Source organism: Rosa rugosa, chromosome 2, assembly GCF_958449725.1.
Source record: "Rosa rugosa chromosome 2, drRosRugo1.1, whole genome shotgun sequence".
Taxonomy (NCBI): Eukaryota; Viridiplantae; Streptophyta; class Magnoliopsida; order Rosales; family Rosaceae; genus Rosa; species Rosa rugosa.
The window spans coordinates 1,348,746-1,369,628 of record NC_084821.1 but is presented as its reverse complement, the minus strand read 5'-3'; the positions used below and the strand labels follow the sequence as shown (position 1 = coordinate 1,369,628).

The 20,883-nt window shown below is 40.5% G+C and overlaps 1 long non-coding RNA gene across 3 annotated transcripts; it reads left to right on the top strand.

Annotated features, from left to right (window-relative positions):
• Nucleotides 1–14,348: 14,348 nt before the first annotated feature.
• On the top strand, nt 14,349–17,999 carry LOC133732243 (uncharacterized). Of its 3 annotated transcripts, none has more exons than XR_009856996.1 (4): nt 14,349–15,026; nt 15,174–15,940; nt 16,755–17,230; nt 17,565–17,999. It is a non-coding gene; the product is annotated as an uncharacterized LOC133732243 (long non-coding RNA). The 3 variants fall into 3 exon arrangements; XR_009856994.1 differs by having other exon boundaries at nt 16,615–17,230; XR_009856995.1 differs by having other exon boundaries at nt 14,350–15,026; nt 15,871–15,940; nt 16,615–17,230.
• The last annotated feature ends 2,884 nt before the right edge of the window (nt 18,000–20,883 follow it).

The window sequence follows — 20,883 nt, the reverse complement described above, 5'->3', positions numbered from 1 at the left end:
ACCAATTTTTATAGCCAGTGCAGTCCTTTTTCATGTGTCCTACTCTTTTGCAAAAGTAGCACTTGAACCTGAATGGCCTGTTTTCCTTGGCCACTGCAGCTGTTGAACTCTTAGTTATGGCTTTGATAGGCTTGAGCTTATTCTGGGGCTTTTTCCTTTTAGGCTTCTCAATAAGGTTAATGGTCGTAGCAGGTTCCTTTTCTTCCTTGATCCTAGATTCCTCATCCACACAGATGGATATAAGTTCATCTAGAGTCCAGTTTCCCTTTTGAGAGTTGTAACTGGTCCTAAGATGACTAAAACTGTTAGGCAAGGAATGTAGTGCATAATGCACTACCTGCTCATCCCTAACTCCCATCAAGAGCTCTCTGAGTCTGCCATTTATATTGATCATCTTCATAATATGCTCTCTAACTCCCCCTGAACCCATGTACTTCAAATCATGAAACTCTTTAGTCAGCCTAGCTGCTTCTGCTTTTTCACTTTCTTTAAACTTAGCACCTATGTGTTCCAGAAAATCTGATGCTAGCTCAGGCTCTTCAATACTTCCCCTGACAGTCTTAGACATAGATGTTCGGATGAGGTTCTTAGCCATTCTATTTGATCTATGCCACTTCTTGTAAAGGTCAGTATCTTTCTTGGTGCTCTTTTCATTCAACTCTTCAGGCTTATCCTCAGTAAAACAATAGTCTATGTTCTCATGCATTCCCATATAGTTTTCCACAGAGTCTAGCCAAGCTCTATAATTTGTTCCAGTTAACATCAAGACACTGTTCAAGTTCATGTAAGAGTTACCTAAGGAGCAAAACAAAATTCATGTGAGTTCTCAATTTTGTAAAGAAAATAACTTTAAGTTTTCTGTGTTTTATTTAGCTTTAAGCAATCAAAACAAGAACATACAGAAAACCTAAACAAAACATACTTGCATTCATGTCAGTCCATAACAAAAATAATATTAAGCATCACTTTTGAGCAGAAACTTAATATCCTGTAGTTCTTTATCAATATGCCATGCTTAATCAAAACATGTTATCCAAGGAAATTCATCCACATCTTTAGACAGAAGAAAAATTTCCAAGTATCCAAATATATTTCCATTAAGCATGCATACTGCTGTCTTGCATTCTAAAACCACACTTAACCACTTCTTTGGAAGATAAAACTGAAGCATAGTTTTAAAAACACAAAACACAAAATCTGTTTTGTTACTCGATCAGGTACTTGGTCAGTTACCTGACCAGTTACTTGGTCAGTTACCTGACCAGTTACTTGGTCAGTTACCTGACCAGTTACTTGGTCAGTTACCTGATCAGTGTTTTCTGCCAACATCAATGAAGAATGCTTTGTGCACCATAATCACTTATGCCAACAGAAAACCACAAAACATATGAGCTCTTTTACTTTATATTCTATCCAGATTCATCCTTGTAAGAAAATTAAGCTCTTGTATCTGTCAACCTTAACAATGTGTAAATAATTTCTGGGAGATTTTTGTTCTTCATACAATTTTACACAATCACAGATACAATACCATATCATCAACCAATTCAACATGCATATCAATTCACACATACACATTGAAGCACAGACAATTGTTTCGATTCCAAGAATCCACAGAACAATCAAGAAATTGTAAATTTCATCCGGTCACCATCTACTCTAACCTAACGCACGCCGGGAATGCTTCTAGGGTTATTGAGCACAATCAAAACTTAATTATCATGCTATGAATCGAAAACAATTTTCACAGAAAAACCTGTTTTTGCTTTTTCCCTAATTTGCTGCTAAAAATCACAGCGGAAGCATGAATTTGATATTTAACCAGATGCAGCAATCGATTTAAGTAACTTACCTTGATCAGGTACCTGACCAGTTACCTGGTCAGTTACTTACTTGGTCAGGTACCTGATTACTTGGTCAGGTACCTGATCAGTTACATGACCAGTGACTTGGTCAGTAACCTGATCAGTTACTTGACCCGTAAAGCAAAAACCCTTAAAAAAAAAAATTTATGTTCGTTTTGCAAAACCCTAAAACGATTTTTCATATTTGTGAGCCTATGCTCTGATACCAATTGTAAAACCATAATTACATGCTCACAACATATGCACAACAATCATAAAAGGGATCAAGGCTTACCTTCAGCAATCATTGGCATGGATTCCATCTTATGCAGCTGCTTAACTTGATCACTAAATATGGTCTTCTGTTACTTACCAACTTGCTTCTCAATGGACAGAACTTATGCAATAGTCGTGGTAGTAATCAGGGACCAATTCATCTGAATATATATGAGACTTAAACCTCAAGAAGCTTCCCATTAAAGCATTCCTTGTCGGTTTAGGTTTCACGCTTAGATTCCTAATGTATCACGACTTGTAGCCTTTCTTGTAGACTAAGCAATGGATTACTATCCTTAATGAATTGATACACTATTCATTAAGTCACTAGTATTGATTTACTGTTTGTATCCATGTTAAACTAGAATTGATATTAAGCTAATCATCAATTACTTTATGATGATATGTGTTATGTCCATATTTGATCTTACATGTCTCCAAGTGTGCAAAAGAAACAAAAAGGAGGTCCCTGCTGAGAACATACTAGGAAGAACTGATGGACTGGTCCCTTGAAGATCTCCTCAAGGACTGGTCCCTTGTATATACATCATCAACTAATTGTAAATGAGCTAGAAATTCTATGTTGTAGAATACAGCAAAGGAAATAGTACAAGCTCTTGTTTTTAGATTAGCCTTTGTTTGCATGACATTAGTACATATCGGCTAACTAAAACTCTATCACAGTCGCAGCAACACAGAACACAACCAACCCAAAATTGTTTCCAGAATAATCCCATATAAGGGGGTTTACTGCATAAGGGATATAAAGCAAACAATGCATATATATTTATGACTTGTCTTCGCAAGGAAAAGGCATAACAATAGACTTGCAACAGATTCAGCATCTCTGAACAGTAACAATAGTTATAAATTAAACAATCCTACATGAGAAAATTGTTTAGCATTGCAGATGAGTGGCGGTGGGAGATTCGTTCAAATAGGTTCGGGATTGAACGATACCCAGAATAAAAGCATGCAAACAGAGCATGAAGCAGCAAACCCATATACAAACCCAATTATTCTTATTTTTTATCAACTAAATTGATGCCACCCCATTCAAAGACCAAAACTTTACAGCATATTCCTCAAAACCCATCAGCCACATTCATCTCAAAAAGCAAACCCGACATAATCTCTACAAAAATCAACAGGAGTCACCTGTAGATGATTGCAGAAAAATCAGTAATCCCAAAAACAAAATCAGTAATCCCAGAAAACTCAAAGCTTTACCTTATACGGCCACTTGGGGACCTTCATCGGGGTCTTCACCGGTGATGAGCTCCGTTGACCACGTCATCCTCGAACCCAAACAGCAGCAGTGAGGAGGACTAAGGAGATGACGAGGTTCGGCGGGGACTAATATCAGGCGTCGCCGGTGAATCACTCCGGCCATGTTAATGGTTTTGGGTTCGTGCAACCTGAGATGAGTTTCTTGTCGTGGAGATGAGAAGACCTGGAGTTTGGGTGGAGAAAGAGAACCAGAGCTTTGGTTGCATCGACAAAACAGTGGAGACTCTACAGTGGGTTTGAGGCTTTAGGCTTCGACCCGCGATGGTTTCTGGAGACTTTGCATCTGAGCCGTTGGTTTTCATTTAAAGCAATGGACGGCTGTGCTTGACCCATCCGCAACTTAACTATAGCAAGGACGTCCTCTTTGGAACCTTGCTGTATATATATATATATATATATATATATAACCAATCCAAAATGTTAAAATATATTTTAGGGCTATAATTTAGCCTTGACGGGTTGGAGACGGTTGATGTCAGATCAATGAATAGTACATAATTTAGGGCTAAAATTTAGCTCCAGGACCATTTTTAGCCCTTTGGGTTGGAGATGGCCTAACTTAAGTTGTCAAACACCGGGCAGTTGGCTCTTTTTATTTTGTATTCATGAATCACACAACACATAAATGAAGTTATGTTGTCTGATTCTGCACACTTTAATTTTTAGCTGAGGCAGCAAGGAGGGGAAGTTCCCGCTCTATGCAATCAAAGTTTCAATTTTAAGGGGGGAATGAGTGGTTTTTGGAGGCACATCCAAAGCTGCCAATATATCTTCCTTGATCAGACAACACAAAAACATAAACTGTTGTATGACATTTTGTAAGCTACACTTATACAACAGATATAACTATTGTGTTGTCCTTTGGAGCACCAATTTAGAGCCAAATTTGAGTTAGGCTAAGAGGGAAATTTGCCGCTATTTTTTTTTTCATTCACATAACGAACTATTCTTATAACTGTTGTGCAATGATCTACTAGCTAAAAAGTTCAGAATTTTAACCACCTTATACAACGCAAGTTTTGTAAACGTGTTGTGTGATTCACTTTTCTTCATCACACAACACTTTTTTTTTTTTTTTTGTGCAAAAAGTGTTGTGTGTTTAAGTTATTGGTGTAGTGATTGGGGCAATACACGTCTATTAAAGGCCTATTTGGGGGCAATAGACTTTTTGAATTGATGTAATCTCCTCGTTTTTTTTTTCTTCAATAAAAAAAAAAGTCTATTGGAGGGCAATACAGGTCTGTTAAAGGTCTATTGGGGGGCAATAGATGTTTTGAATTGATGTAATCTCCTTGTTATTTTTTCTGTAATCAAAGTTTTATTAGTCTAAATTTAAGGAGATTAGTTCTCATTCTGGCGACTGAAAGTCCTATTGGGGGGCCTCCAATAGACGTCTATTAGGGGGCAATAGACTATTGGGGTAATAGACGTCTATAGGGGAGCAATAGAGGTCTATTGCCCCTCTATTGGGGGCAATAAACCTTTTTAGTGAGGTTTTCAGAAAAATCCGGTGGGCGGCGGCCGGTGACAGGAATCCGACGGCCGGTGACCGGATTCCGGCGACCGGTGACCGGAATCCGGCGACCGGTGACCGGAATCCGGCGGCCGGTGACGAGGCTCCGGCGAAGTCCTCTATGATTTCTCTCTCTCTCTCTCTAAGTAACAAGGTGAGGGTAAAATGGTATTAAAAAAAATAAAAACAAAAAAAAAAATCTTAATGGGGTATTAGGGAAGACCTCCTTAGAGTGTTTTGGGTAAGAGGGAATTAAAAAAACTTAATGGGGTAAGTGGGAAAAAAATCTCTAAAAATGGGGTAAATGGACAAAAACCCTATAAATTATAACATTAGCTAAAATGCTTGCAAAAAGAATGCAGGCATTAATTGGATGATCTGCTGAAGTACTTTTGCTTCGCACTATTAGATTTTATGTTACAAAGAAAGAGATTTGGTGTATAGAGATATGGTTTAGGTTTGGTCATAATATTAGCCGAAATGCTTGTTGTAGTTGTTTTGCTGTTTAGATTACATTCAATCAATTGATTTATATTTGTTGTAGTATTTTGTTGTTAGATTACAACCCACATAAAGTATTTAGCTAAAGAAAGTTTGGAAATTTTTTAGAAAATTTCTGGTATTTGTATAACAATTTAGGAAGAAAGAAGCAATGGAATCAGGTCTTCAGCAACAACAGCATAAACCCCAGGAGCATATGAACTCCAGATTCTTATGGTATCGATCAACACTGAGTTCTTACTTTGCAAATGTTTTGGACACATAATTCAATGAACTTATCTTCAACCGAGCCCCTAGCCCCGGAACTGAGCAATGTTACTCGATTTATGTCTAGTCAAGGTGGTGATGGTCGAGGAACAGAAGAAATTGTACCACATCAGAAAGTAGCAACAAATCAGCAACCACAGTTTGGGAAGGATGAACTCCAAACCATACAATGGGTAGTTTGTATGGGGCAGAGGCCAACTCCACCCCAAACGCCAACTTGTCCAAAATTGGACGAAAATTTAAAACCAATTCCACCAAGACGTAGAGCTCGATGAGAAGGCTAAGTTTCATATCTCATGCATTGCCAAAAGGCAAAAGTAATCGTACTTAAACATGGAGAAACCGTCAGCGCTACCGGACTTAGATTCTCATCCCTCACCCAGATATTGGACAAACTGTTGAGATAAAAAAAATATATGTAATAATAATAATAAATAATGTGTTCAAGTAAAACCTAATTTGTGTTTAGCCCAAACTCTAGGTTACTTGACCTAGTGGTAATAGAGTTAAATTAGAAGGATCTAGATTCCTATTCAATGTAAGATTACTTTCCTTGTATGATTGAGATTCTATGCATTGTAATCCTCTATATAAAGAGGCCCCTATTATCAATGAGAAGACACAGCGAATTTCTCTCAATTTCAGTTTCTCTACAACACGTTATCAGCACGAAACCCTAACCCTGAAACGATAGTTTCGTAGCCTTCAAATCCAAGATACCTCCGCCGCCCAACTTGAAGATCTCAACCCCAGGAGCCCAGAACCGGCGGCGCCACCTCCAGAACAGGCCGGAACAACCCCGAACCGGCCTCCGGAAGTGACGAAAGTTTTCCTGCCCGGCTCAAAGCCTTTCGCTCAGCCTCTGACAACGATACTCCACCATCAGAAGCTCCTCGACCCCAGATCCCCGGAACCGGAAAACTCATCACCGGAACTGGCCTATAAGTACCTGAACCGGTCACCTGAAGATCCATTGCTCTGAACCGCCGCCTGACCACCAACCCAGAAGAAAAGTCAACCCAGCAGACGTCAGCCCAGATCAGACGCAGTCCTAGGCCCAGAAACTGAGGTGCAGCCCAAAGCCCAGAAACAGACTCAGGCCCAGAAGCAAAGAAGCAGGCCCAGAACCAAAAAGCAGCCTGCCACGTCAGCATCCACGCAGGTGTCCAGTCAGCCTGCCAAGTCAACATCCAGACTGCCACGTCAGCAACCGGTGCCACGTCAGCAGGTCGGTCAACCTTTTTCCGGCGACTTCCGGCCACTTTCCTGCGACTTTTCCGGTCACTTTCCGGCGACTTTTCCGGCAATTTTTCAAGGTAAACTTTTCTTAAAGTTTCCGTTTTTGAAGTTTTTATTACTTTTCTCTTTTTTTTCTCGGGGACTTCCAACATCCATTCTTCTACCCCTCTTTCTTCTTCATAGGGGAGACCAAAAGCCGAACTGTGGGGGTTCGTGCTCACTCCAAGCTTGGAGCTTGTAGAGTCCTCCAAACTTAGAGTTTGTTGAGAAGAAAACGATCGACCACATACATCGTTGTTTCGATCTAATCCAAAACCCCTCTTGGAATCGGATTTTCTTGGAAGCGACTACGCTTAGAAAATCCCTAATTTCTTAGAAGCGACTACGCTCAGAAATTTAATAGTTTTTCGTGGTAGCCTTTTTCACTCCGAAACTAATCCTAATCTTGTGTTGTTTTTCAGGATGAGTAACCTGAACAAGTTGAACTTTGTTCCACTGGAGACAACTGGCGCAGGATACCATAGGTGGGTCCGAGATGTGCGCCAACATCTAAAGGCTGATGGACTTCTGGAAACCATCCAAGAGCCTAGTCAGAACGTGCTCTCCATTGAGCAAGCTACTGCTTTTGAAGCAAAACAAGCGAAAGCCATAATTCTCATGACAAGGCACATGAATGACGCGCTCCAAAGTGAATACCTCAATGAGGAAGACCCAAGAAAGCTATGGGTAGAACTTGAGCAGTGATTTGGCAACGTTCGTGACTCCCTGCTTCCTGATTTAGAAGTGCGATGGCATAGCCTCCGCTTTTGTGATTTCAAGTCTGTACTTGATTATAACTCGGAAGCTCTTCGTATCAAGTCTCTGATGGAGTTTTGTGGCCAAGCCATAACTGATACGATGTTGATCGAGAAGACTCTCTCTACCTTCCCCGTCTCGGCACTGATGATTTCAAAGAATTATCGGATTGATGTAAATGCAGGACGTATCACAAGTTTCCATGAGCTCATTGGCGCCATGAACGTAGCTGAAAAGCACGACAACATACTTGTGAAGAACTATAATGCTAGACCCATGGGAACTAAGTGTATTCCGGAGTCTAACTATAGTCGCGCCCCCAAGGGAGGACGCAAGGAGCGAAACCCTAAGAGTAGGGACAATTCTGGACGTTCTGGTCCATATTCTCGCCCTAAAGAGGAAGGAAACCGCCAAGAGTGGCGTGCACGGAACCGTGGAGGTCAACGTGTGATGAGAGAGAGAGGTGGAGCCTCCGACCATGGTGGTAACGCCACAAAGAGCATTGGTCGTCCAAATCGCGCCCCAATGGCGCCTCGATCAAGGGAGCCTGACCATAATGATGTTTGTTTTCGATGTGGATCAACTGAACATTTGGCCAAAGCATGTAAAGCACCCCAGAATGTTGCAAACGCATACAAGACGTATCGTGAAGCAAGGGAGGCAAATTACATGGAACAAGAAGATCAAGATGGCGATCTCGATCTAAGGGTGGAAGACTACAATGATCAAGACCCAGAAACTGGCGATTTTGATTAAGTCTTTTTATTTTCCAAGAGATGTAGGCAATTGCCATATTATTTTTGTAGTAGATGCCAATGATATTAGTCTTTCTTCAAAGTAGGCGTACTCAATGTAAGTATGATGTCTAGGAAGGTTTTGAGATAAGTGGTACTTAAGCGAGCCTTGCTCCACCGACATCTCTCTACTCATCTGGTCACATTTGCATTGGAATTACCGAAAGGAGTTAGACGACTACCATTGTTTTGCATTAGCTAGTTTATTGGATTAGATTTTCTTTGGTTAAAGAAACGATGATGTAATTCCGTTTGGCTTATTAATAAAAGTTGAGTTCTTTCCTAAGTTTCCTTAATGACTCCTTTTTAATGACGAGCTTTTCTTCAAGGAATGGATGAACTTCAATGTCTTGCGGATAGTTCGACTACGCACACCATTCTACGACATAGGCAATTATTCTTGGAGATGTTGCCTACATATTCATCTGTGACTACGATGGCTGGGCCATCAGGTTTAGTTCAAGGACATGGAATGGCCCAATTCCTATTGCCAAATGACACCTTGATTAAAGTCACTGAAGCTCTCTACGCTCCTAAGGCAAATCGAACCTTATTGAGCTTTAAAGATATTAGAGCCAACGGATTCCATGCGGAAACGCATTGTGAGAACGGAATAGAATTCCTTTGCATCACCTCTAATGATTGCGGAACAAAGGCGCATCTTAGAAAAGTTTATGTGTCTCTCTAGTGGACTCTATGTCACTATTCGAGCTATTAAATCTAATAAAGTTATGAGAGAAGATCTCTTGGATTTAGACACATATTGGCTTTGTCACGACATGATAGATCACCCCAGTCATGATATGATGATCCGTCTACTGAAGACTTCACAAACATCCATCCTTTTGAGCAAAACGAAGCAAGCGTCTGATGACGCCATAAATGGCGCCAACCATGAGAATGACGCCATGGTTGTTCCTCCTAGTGGCCATGACGCAATACATGCTAATTTCCATGGCTCCAACACCATGATGGGAGATGTAGTCACACATTTTGCTTCTAATAGCGCTACAGACGCTCAGGCCCAACCAAAATCCTCATTGGTTGCTTCTCAGGCCCCTCGCTCATTTTGCAAAGCCTGTTCCTTCGGGAAATTAAGACTGAGACCGTCCTATGCAAAGGATATGAAAATACTCATTCTGTTCTTACATCGAATCCGTGGGGATTCTGTGGACTGATTCAACCAACTTGCGGACGTTTAAATATCTCATGATGTTGGTTGACACGCAAACACGCTGGTCACGTGTTTTGCCATTGTCCACCTATAAATGCTACTTATGCTACACTCCTAGCACATATCATATGACAACGGGCTCACTCCCCGGATCATCCTAATTCCGTCAATTGGACTTGACGATGCTAGAGAGTTTACATCGAAGACTTTCGATGGTTATTGTAGTGGGACTAATGTTGGACATTATATTCCCATAAACACACCCAATTGGTCTCGCAGAAACGACTACGATGATGTCCGGACATTGGTAATGCGCACCAATCTCCTTATATCCGCTTGGGGTGATGCAATATCGCATGCAGCTATGCTAATCCGTCTACGACCCACCGCCACTCAATGTACCTCTGCGTTACAGCTAGTGACTGGGTACAAGTATCGTACTTACGCATATTTGAGTGAGCCATTTATGTGCCAATTGCGCCGCCACAACGCTCTATGATGGGTCCTCACAGACGAATGGGCAACTACGTTGGCTTTGAGACTCCAACAATCGTCCGCCACTTCATGCCCTTGCAAGGCGATCTCCTTACCGCTAGATTTGCAGATATCACTTTGATGAAACAGTCTTCCCATCGTTAGGGGGAGATAAGAACATAGATGTTCAGCAGGAACGACAGGAATTGTTGTGGCCTGTCCCCACTATGTCTCATCTCGATCCCTACTAAAGTGACGAGATCACACAAATATGCTGCAAACATGCCTGCAAGGATGGACGTCCCTACAAGAGGACGTAGCACCACCCTACACAGAGGTAGGCATGGCGCCAACGCCATAGAGAGTGGCACTTTGGCGTTTGTTGAGGAAAAATATGCACACAGTGAGCGTAAATGTCACCCAACATAATTTCACTCGTATTCATTTAGTGAATAGAGTTTTAATTATTTCGGGTTCGACCCATTCAAGACAGAATGTGTCTCTTAATTATATTCCCTCGTTACAGGGAAACACCCTTTGATTCCATTTATGAAGAAACCAATTGTGGATGTGTGTTTGTTTGTTTTGTTTTTGCGGCTGCACCCAGATATTTGAATGGGTTGCCTACGTACCCTTGGAGAGGGATTAAGCCACTCGTAGTTCAAGAGTTCCAATGAGTGGATGACCCATTGGAGGGTGTTGCTTTTGGAATGTGAATCGTGTTTGGACGAATTTGGTGTAAGTGAACCAGAGACTCGATGTGTTGTGGATTTATTTGGAAAGGTTGTGACGTTTCCTGGTGTTTGGCGGAATTTGACTGATGCGGTCAGGGATTCGAATTGGATGAACCAGGGAGTCATGGATTTTATTTGGAATGGCTGTGACGTTTCCTGGTGTTTGGCAGAATTTGACTGATGAGGTCAGGGATTCGGATTGGGTGAACCAGGGAGTCAGGGATTTTGTTTGGACTTGCGGTTGCATCTAGTGGGTCGCTAGATTGCCTACATACCCCCGAGGAGGGATCAAACCGTTGTAGTTCTTGGATGAATTTGTATTTCTGGTGTTGGGAGAATTTTTGTGTCGACGGATGTACACATATTTATTTTTTGAATCCGTCGGGTGTATTTCTTCTGCAGACACCCGAATTTAGTTTGGGCACCCGATGTGTTGAATTTGTACTGGGCCGTGTGAATGGGCTTTTATGTTGTCGACAAACGAACTTGGCCGGGCCCGAACTTCTGAGGTAAACTGTCTTAGAGTGGGCTTTGTAGTGGTCTGTATTTCTTCTGTATTTCTAGGCCTCTAGCTTCATGCTGCGTCAGACCCGAGTAAAATGATCTGGACACCCATCTTTTCTTTCCAGGCCTTTTAGCTTCATTTCGCGTCAGGCCCAAATAAAATGATCTGGACACCCATTTTTCTTTCCAGGCCTTTTAGCTTTGTTTCGCGTCAGGCCCAATTGTAATATGAATTGAAATCCATGAGGTCAAACTGATAGATTCCATCTTTACTCTGGCCAAACTAATCAGCTGGAGTCCCAATTTGCCACCACGGCTCTTGATCGATTAGTCGGCGTGCAGGGTTGGGAAAGCTGGTGCAATTCTTGTTCTGGTGCGACCCTCTGTAAATGCTATGATCAATCAAATATGCTTTTCCTCCTTTGTTGACCATGTACCACTACCTCAAATATTGGCCAACATACGTCTCTTGCTTATGGACAAAAAGCAATTTCAAGATTGAATAATTAAAGCCATGTTTTTGGCTTCTTGTCAGCATGATTCCAGAAACAAAAAACAATTAAGTTTATGTTTGCTCCCAGCTTGCATCCACGGTTTCAAAGTAACATATAATTAAACTTTGCCACCATTTGTCTTCTAGTTCATTACTTCCATTTGACCACCGTTTTTCTTGCTGCATATTTAGACTTCATCTAGCCTTCCTAGCGATCACACACCAAAACGAGATGACTGCCACCAAGTTTTGTTTTAATTGTCACTAACGCATTTAGCTTGTCTCTTGGTATTTCTTGTTAATTAAATCAACATAACTTTGCTTTTCCAATTAACAACTCAAAGCTTTTGTATGCGCAGACTTAGTTGACCGCCAAGCCCTGCTGCCAATTTCACAGAGGTAAGCATCGCAAAGAAATGGTAGCCTACAGTTCTTTCCTTCAGTCTCTGTATGGCTTGTTTTCTTGGAAGCGGTGGTGCAAGGCTTCTGCTGTGGTGGAAGAAGGAACACGAGGCAGAATGGGAAGCCTTTTTTGTGTGATGGGTTTTGTTGAAGAATGAATGTGGCGTCTTGTGCAGGTTTTTAGCATTGGAACTCGACCGTTCATGAACGACCCCATGTTCCAACGCTGGAAAATGCAACAGCCAAGTGTGTTAAGACTCCGGCCGTTCATGAACAACCATATATGTCTTAACGCAGGAGCAGATCACCATTAAGGTTCATGTATTTCTCGGTGGCTTAAGAGAGACTCAACAAAAGAAGGAAGGTTGTTCATGAACAGCCTATCTTTTGTTGACAGCAAGCATTCCGGACGATGTATTTCTCTGTTAAGGAAGACGGGTACAGCAAGAGTGTGTTGTGTACTTGAGCGTCACCTGTGGAGCTTGGATAGTTGCCGGACCTGCTTTGATTTTGGCAGAACCTTAGTTTCTTGCTTGCTGAATATTTCTTTCTTCTCTCTGTTCTCTCCCCCTTCCTCTTCACGTTGGTGTCTTTATATAATAACATAGTTGCTTCTCAGAGCTATCTTTCCTCAAAACTTGTAATTTAAATTTTGAATGACAAGATTTGAATTTGGATAACAAGCTTATCTTGCACTTTGAATAGTTTGACCAGCAGTGAGTCCATAGTTGCTTCACGTTTGGACTTTTTCAAAGCTAGTAAACTTTGAATAGCAGTTCATCTCCCTCTGCTTCATTTGAAATCGTCAAAGTTTACTTTGAATGGCAATATCTCTTGGTTTGCCGTTTGAAATAGTCAAAGTTATAATAACTTGTACAATTATCATATTCTAGAGATAATCAAGCTAACCGAATTTGAAAGTTGCTGGACTCTTTCATTGTTGCATTAGACCCATATTTGCATTTTGGGTTCGTGAAATTTTTGATTTCAATAGCGTTACAGGTCATCGCCCCAGCTAGGATGCGTGGGAGGCTCGTGGGTTCGAAGGATACTTTGGCACACTCCAATCCTTTGATCATCGATACTCAAAATCCGTCTCATGAGTATCTTCCTGGTTATGGTTATCATTGGGGGACGCCTCAACGTCAGAACCTATTCTTGAGAATATATTCTTGAGAATATAGAGCTCTATGAAACTTACACTAGTGTACATGAGATGTGGGATAGAAACTCCATCATGATTGATGATGTAGTTGCGCATTTCGTTGCGCATTAGTTTGTTGAGTCTGATGACATCGAACCACGCTCCGTTGATGAATGAATGCCAACGTAGAGAAATTTGGCCTAAATGGAAAGATGCGATCCAGGTTAAGATGGATTCTCTAACGAAGAGGAAGGTTTTCTGAGCCAGTAATGCCAACACCTCCTGACATAAAACCTATTGACTAATGGGTCTTCGTTAGAAAGCGTGATGAGAAAAAGATATGGCAATCTCGCCTTATGGCGCAAGGCTTCTCACAAAACTCCCTGGAATCGACTACGATGAGACATATTCTCTCGTAATGGATATCATTGCACTCCACTACCTCACTATGCCAAAATGTGCTTCAGACGACATAAGTTTTCTTTTATGTCGTCTGAGTTTTTCAGACGACATAATTTTTTTTTGTGTGGTCTGAATATAGACTAAAACCATACTCGTTCAATTTGAAAAAATGGTGAGCATTCAGACGACACATTTGTGTAGTTGTAAAAGATGATGATTTCCTATCTCAAAGATCGTTTCATTTTGAAAATATGGTTAGATACAGACAACACTTATATGTTGTTGTAAAATATGGGGATATTTCAAATCTAACCCTAAGAGAATATTTGGAATTCCCTCCAAAAAGTTCTAGTCCTTTCCCTCTCAAAATGCCGAGACCCTAGCTGACTAGTCAATGGGGGTGATACTCAGACAACACAATTGTGTTGTGTAAAGGTGAGTTTCGCTTTTTTTTTTTTCCCAAGTCGTTTTTGGCATTAATTACTACACATTTACTCCTTCCCATCTCAGCTCACTCTTTCAGCCACATAAAATCCCCATTTTCTCTCTCCACCTCTCGTTTGCTTCCCTGAAACCCAAAATCCCTAGAATATCTCAATTCGGAAATTTTGTTCAGATGCAGTCCCCGGAACCGTGAAATCAGTTGGAATAACACCATTATTGAAATCAGAGGACTGAAAAGGAGCGTGAGACTGGCCTGTGAAATCAGTCCTCTGAATTCGTGTCTATCTCTTAGAAGCCAATCTTTTCTTCTCTCATCTCCCCTCTCTCTTCCGCTCCCTCACTTCTCCCCCACTCCCCACCACCGATTCTCCCCACCCATCATCTCCGCTGTCCAATTCCGCCACCCTCACGCCCTCCCCACCGTCCAATTTGAGGGGGACGAATGTTGAAAAGGTTTTGTTGTGAGTTGTGACTTAGGAGTGAGTGGATTGAGTTTTGAGGGAGTGAGCGAATTGCAAATAATGTTTAGTGGTGGTGGCTCTCGTGTCTCGAATCACCTACGGCTGCGAGATCGCGACCTCCGCCGCCGCCGCCACCAACCCCAACTTGGTTTTGGGTTCGTCTTTGGCTTTGGATTGGGTACTCGAATCGCTGGGCTACTGATTGAATGCATTGATTGATTTCAGGCAGCGTAAACTTCACCAAGAGTGCCGGAACATCGAACGCCAAATTTGAAGTAATCTCTTTTTCTCCATTACCCAATTCTTAATTCTATCTAACTCTTTTTGATGAAAAATTGAAGCTTTAGGTGATTTCTAGGATGGTTTCGATTTATGGATCCTGGAATTAATGTTAGTTGGTTGTTACTGGTTTTTTGCTTCAGATATACAAAGAGAAGAGAAAAGTCTGCAAAAAGCAATAAAAGATGCTATCAGCCTACTTGCCTCATGAAAACCAAAAGATACATTCACATGAGCATTGTTTTCCCTTATTGGTTTCAATGAGACTGGATTTATAATGTTCATATTAGACTTCATGATGTATTTTTTGGTTAAATTCAACCAAATTGAAATAAGTAGTAAATATCGAGCTATCATGATAGTGTAAATTTCATATGAGAAAGCAAGTTAACCGAATAAAGGCATTCTTTTTCCTATACTTGATGAAGGTTTAATATGTCTATCTATTTAGAACATATTCATGAAGGTTTAGTATCTTTATCTACGTAGAATATATTTCAATCATGAACTGTCATAATGAAATGTGGTTTGGAACTAATGTTCTAGATTTCCATACTTGAAGCTATAACATGTTGAGTTCTGACTGAGAATAGGGCATAAACTGTTGAGTTCTGATAAGCCTGCGTATAGTGGCATGTGTGGATGTCATTATTACATGTTTACCTCATTTAGCACCAGACGATTTGATCATTCTGGAAAATTCTGTCCAATAATCATTTTGTTAATGGATTGTGCTCAATGAGACATAATACATTTCTTTGAAACAGCTCATGCTTTTCAAGCTTGCGATTTTATGCTTTTTAAACGTTGTTAACTAACTCTGGTTTTTTTTTGGGGCAGGCATTTACAATTGCAATTTGTAGTGACCTGGTTTGTGTCAACCAACCCAATTTTGTGCTTCCACGAGAAAGTTAGTATTTAAATTGAATGTTTTTTTGTCTTGATTGTGCTGGAAAGTTTAAAATCTGCTACCTGTAAGTTCCTTTGCTATTTGTACATTGTATCATGTTTGACATATTCTCTTTATAGTTGGGTTGAATATGTGGTTTTTGGGAAACTAATCTTCAAACGTCGAGAAACTCAGACAGCTTAATCATAGTTCGTATCAAAATCACAGTAAACTTCTAACTTTGAAATCTGGCCAAGTTACCAGATTTTTGAACATGTAAAACAATGTTTCTTTGTTTCTAAATTCAATAGCATTGAATCGAACGATACATATTCCCGCAGCATCGCGCGGGTGCACTATCTAGTATCAATCAAGGATCAGGTTTATTGTTTGTATGTCTAAGGACATGTACTGCTTTGCTGTTGCCTTGTTTGTTTTGATGAAAATGTTGTTTAGTAGATTTTTGAATATTACATTTTAGAACTTAATTTCTTCACTGTGCTTCAGTTATGGTGATGAAAAAGTTTTCTGGTATTTGTATTTGACTGTATTTCATAACATTGCCGGAAGAAACTAAGGAAATGCTAATTTTCTTGCAAAAGTGTTACAGAGGAAAAGTCTTTCCTGTTCAAGAAACCATAAAAACTTTTTTCAACTAGGATACCTTTCCACCACTATTTTTTTTTTGGTGGCAGATATATAAGGAAAGAGGTCTTTGCCTCTTTGGGAGAAAGCAGAAAGAATTTAGATTTTGGTGGAGTGCAGTACTTTCTAATTATGGCGCTGGAGTTGATAGCAGGATCAGTATTTACAGTGCTGTATGACCGTGTTTCAGGAGCTGTGGACAGGAAATCAGAGTTCAGATACCTCCTCACACATATGAAACGCACCCTAGACTCTTTAACAGGACAGGCCAGATTCATTCGAGAGATACGGGAGTTTAATGATGAACTGAGTCTCCCCAACCATGACATAGCTGATCTTGAAACACAAATGATTGAAGGCACACAACTCGTTGGGAGGATGTCCAGTTTTCGTATGTACAACTATTGCTGCATGGATGGTTGCCACAACCAACTTTATGAATTGAATAGGTCTCTTGATAGACTTTTAGACAATTGTCAAGGCAAAACCGTGACGACCTTGATGAAATGAAGGGTATGTTGAAGATGATACTGCAGCAGATCAATGATCCTGAAATGAAGGGTCTAGTGAAGAAGTTACTGGAGCATAATGCAGGGGACTTCACGGAGACCTCGACCTCGGCTTCTGGAAGTAATACAGAAAGAGAAGGGAATGATGAAGCACAAGGTGAATCTCTTGGAAATTTCATTCTTAAATTCTATATTTGCGATTAGAATGCAGAGTTTCAATGTCATTACCATTTCATCACATATTCTTTCTCTTTTACAAAATCAATCAGTACACGAGAAAATTGATATCTTACATTTGGAGTTTATGTATTGTGTGATCATTATATAACAACAAATTGAGAATATGTTTGTATCGTAGTTAGTTTTGAGTAGTTTTCTTGGATTCTAACCTATTGGGCGTCACTGAACTTTCTCTACATATCTCGATCTATATAGTGAAAGAAAAGGGAAAAAAAAAACACATTCTGATTTTGGTGTTGTAATTATAACAGTGGAATCATTAGAAGGACTATTAGGAGCAGCAGCATTTCAGGTTCTGTTTGATTTCATTATAGTGGCAGATATATAAGGAAGCTGAGAAGTCTGCTTATTAGAATGGAGCAAAGGTGGCTGTTGTTTATGGTGGAGCGCCAATGGGTCAGCAGGTTTGTGTCTCTGCAGGCTCACTGGCCATTCCGTTTTCTATGACCACTTCTATGATTCGGGTGATTCCATTCATGATCAGATTGTGAAACTGGTACAGCAGTACACCTAGCTAGTTCCTTTATTAACTTGTGTCTAGTAGAAATTTTTCATTCATTAAGCATTTGGACTTGTCTGCAGATCCAGATTAGTAGATATGGGTTATTTTGAACTGATGTTCATGATTAGGTTTGTGTACATGAGACAATAGTGGATTAATGGAAATTGCAATGAATGATTTTGGATGTGGATTTTATGGTTTCATACTTTCATTAATGGGCGATTTTAATTTCCAGAATGCATACATACCAATTGTAACAGGGGACTACTAATATGTGTTATCTCAAATTACAAGCTACAACAAAAGCACACCAAAATGTGTGGTTGCAGCTGCACAAAAACAACACAAAAACCAATTAGAAGTCTATTGTCCTTTCGGCGTTGGCACAACAGAAAATTGTAGTCTAAATGACAAAACAACAATAGAAGTTAGATGAAAATGTTGGCTAAAGCGTGTAACAACAACAAATAAGTGTGGTTAGACTTAACCAAAGACAATATAAAAGACCTACAATTTGTGGTCCTTTTTATATACAGACTACAAATATTTGTCGTGTTAGTAACCTCAAACGACAGAAATCTGTCTTGCAAATATGCTTCACACAATAGAATTTACATTAGAATGTAGTTGTTTTGTTTCTCATACAATACAAAACTGTCGTGTTATTACGTTTAAAGATACAGATCACATTGGTCCTGAAATGCAAAACTCATCAGACGACACAAGATTTTTATTTGTTTCTGTCGTCTGATTTTTCAGACGACAGAAGTGTTCTGTCGTCTGATACCCCCTTTAAGAGTTAAGGGAAACCGCTGAACACTTGAAATTCGAGTTTGAGATGAAGGATTTTGGGAGAACACGATTATGTCTCGGTTTGGAACTCGGGCATCGTGTTGATAGATGTTTAGGCATTTTGACAAGGTCAAACCTTCAAGCACCCCATGATCGTCCGTAGTCTTGATTCTTAAAAGGATCCTCTTCTTCCGAAGGATGATGGAGAAGATGTGCTAGAGGCGGAAGTGCCCTACATAAGTACAATAGGCACATTATTGTACTTAGCTCAATGCACAAGACCGGACATCTCATTTGCAATGAACTTGTTAGCTAAGGTATAGCTCTGCGCCAACGCGACGCCATTGGATTGGTGTAAAAAGATATCTTTCAGTACTTGAGATGTACGATTGATATGAGCATGTTTTATCCCTACAGAGAGATGATGGATTCGGACCCATCACACACCAGGAACGCCGCCAACACTGGCTTGCGTCCACTATCCCCATCCCAAAATGACATGTGTTTTGGAAGGTTTTGCTGATGTTGGGTATCTCTCTGACCCACACAAAGGTCATTCCCAAACTGGTTAAGTGTTCACCATGGGTAAAGGACCGTGATATCTTGGAGATCTACAAAATAGACCCTAGTCGCTATATCTTCGAACAATGCAGAGATCATTGCTCTTTACGAAGTGTTTCGTGAATGGTTATGGATTGGATCCATAATTACGCACGTTCGAACAATTGTGGTTGAAGTCTACCACAGATGAGCCTACGAGCATTTAGGATAATGCTGCTTGTTTTGAACAAATGAATCAAGGCTACATCAAAAGCGACAACACCAAGGATAATCAGCAACAACAGACTCTCCTCAGGATCAAAATGAATTAGGTTTGATATGAGGACAGTGTGGCAGACTTGCTCACTAAGTCATTGCCTAAATTCCACTTTCGAGAAACATGTTGGTAGCATCATTTGCGGAAGTTATCCAAACTCCCATGACCGTAGTCATCAGGGGGAGATGCAGACATCAGGGGGAGATGTCTACATGTATGGTCTCGAAACGTGAAGGGTGTGTTGTGCTCTTTTTCCCTTTCGACCGAGGTTATTTTTGTCCCACTGGGTTTTTGTTACTCGGCAAGGTTTTTAATGAGGCAACGAGAGAAGCACCTCGTTTGGGCAACACAAGGGGGAGTGTTCAAGTAAAACCTAATTTGTGTTTAGCCCAAACTCTAGGTTACTTGACCTAGTGGTAATAGGGTTAAATTAGAAGGATCTAGATTCCTATTCAATGTAAGATTACTTTCCTTGTATGATTGAGATTCTATGCATTGTAATCCTCTATATAAAGAGGCCCCTATTATCAATGAGAAGACACAACGAATTTCTCTCAATTTCAGTTTCTCTACAACATAATGAAAATATGAGGCCAAAAAGGAGCAAAATTTCATGATGCCGTGCTACACTTTGCTGGTAGTTTTCTTTATTATACAAGATAACATTCCAGCCAAATAATCATAAAACAAGGGGAGAAAGAATAGGAGTAGCAAGAGAGAATAAAACAAGGGGAGAAAGAATAAGAGAGAACGTCTCAATCAAAGATAAAGACAAATCATCTTCAAGAGCCTTTGAGAAATGAGACTCTAGCTATTTCATTTCATGTGGGAGTCAACAACATTCACGTTAATCTCTTCATCAATCCACTATATAAAGCTAGCAATATTAACGTGGAGGACACACACAAAAGGAGGAGAAGATAGCCGAGGCCCTGCTGCAAGCAAGAAGAATTCAACAGCGTGCGTTCATCACAAAGGTTGAGACTCCCTCTCTTCCATGATCTTCACTTTCTCTGTGTTCACAGGTTTTTCATTGATGCCATACAAAACGAAAACATGTCGGAGCAGTGTCTCCGATGAACATGCCGGGCAGCGTCCGGATGAACATGTCGGGCAGCGTCTCGATGAACCATGCCGGGCAGCGTCCCGATGAATATACCGGGGCAGCATTTCCGATGGTCTATAAACAGAACAGTCTCTCCCATCACCATTTCAAATTAAAAAGGACCTGCCTTTGAAACACCAACACGAACAATCTCCCTTCCTCCCTCGTTTCTTTTTCAAACCACCATACCATATAGCCTGTCCCAAATTCCATGCTTTCTTCCCAAAAGCACCAACTCAAATGACAGAGAAAAAAAAATAAACAAAGTCTAAATAGACAGAGACTCACCGAAACTCTGGAATCTTGACTGCAGCTGCTATCCTTGCCTTATACCTGCACAAAAGGGGTTATTAA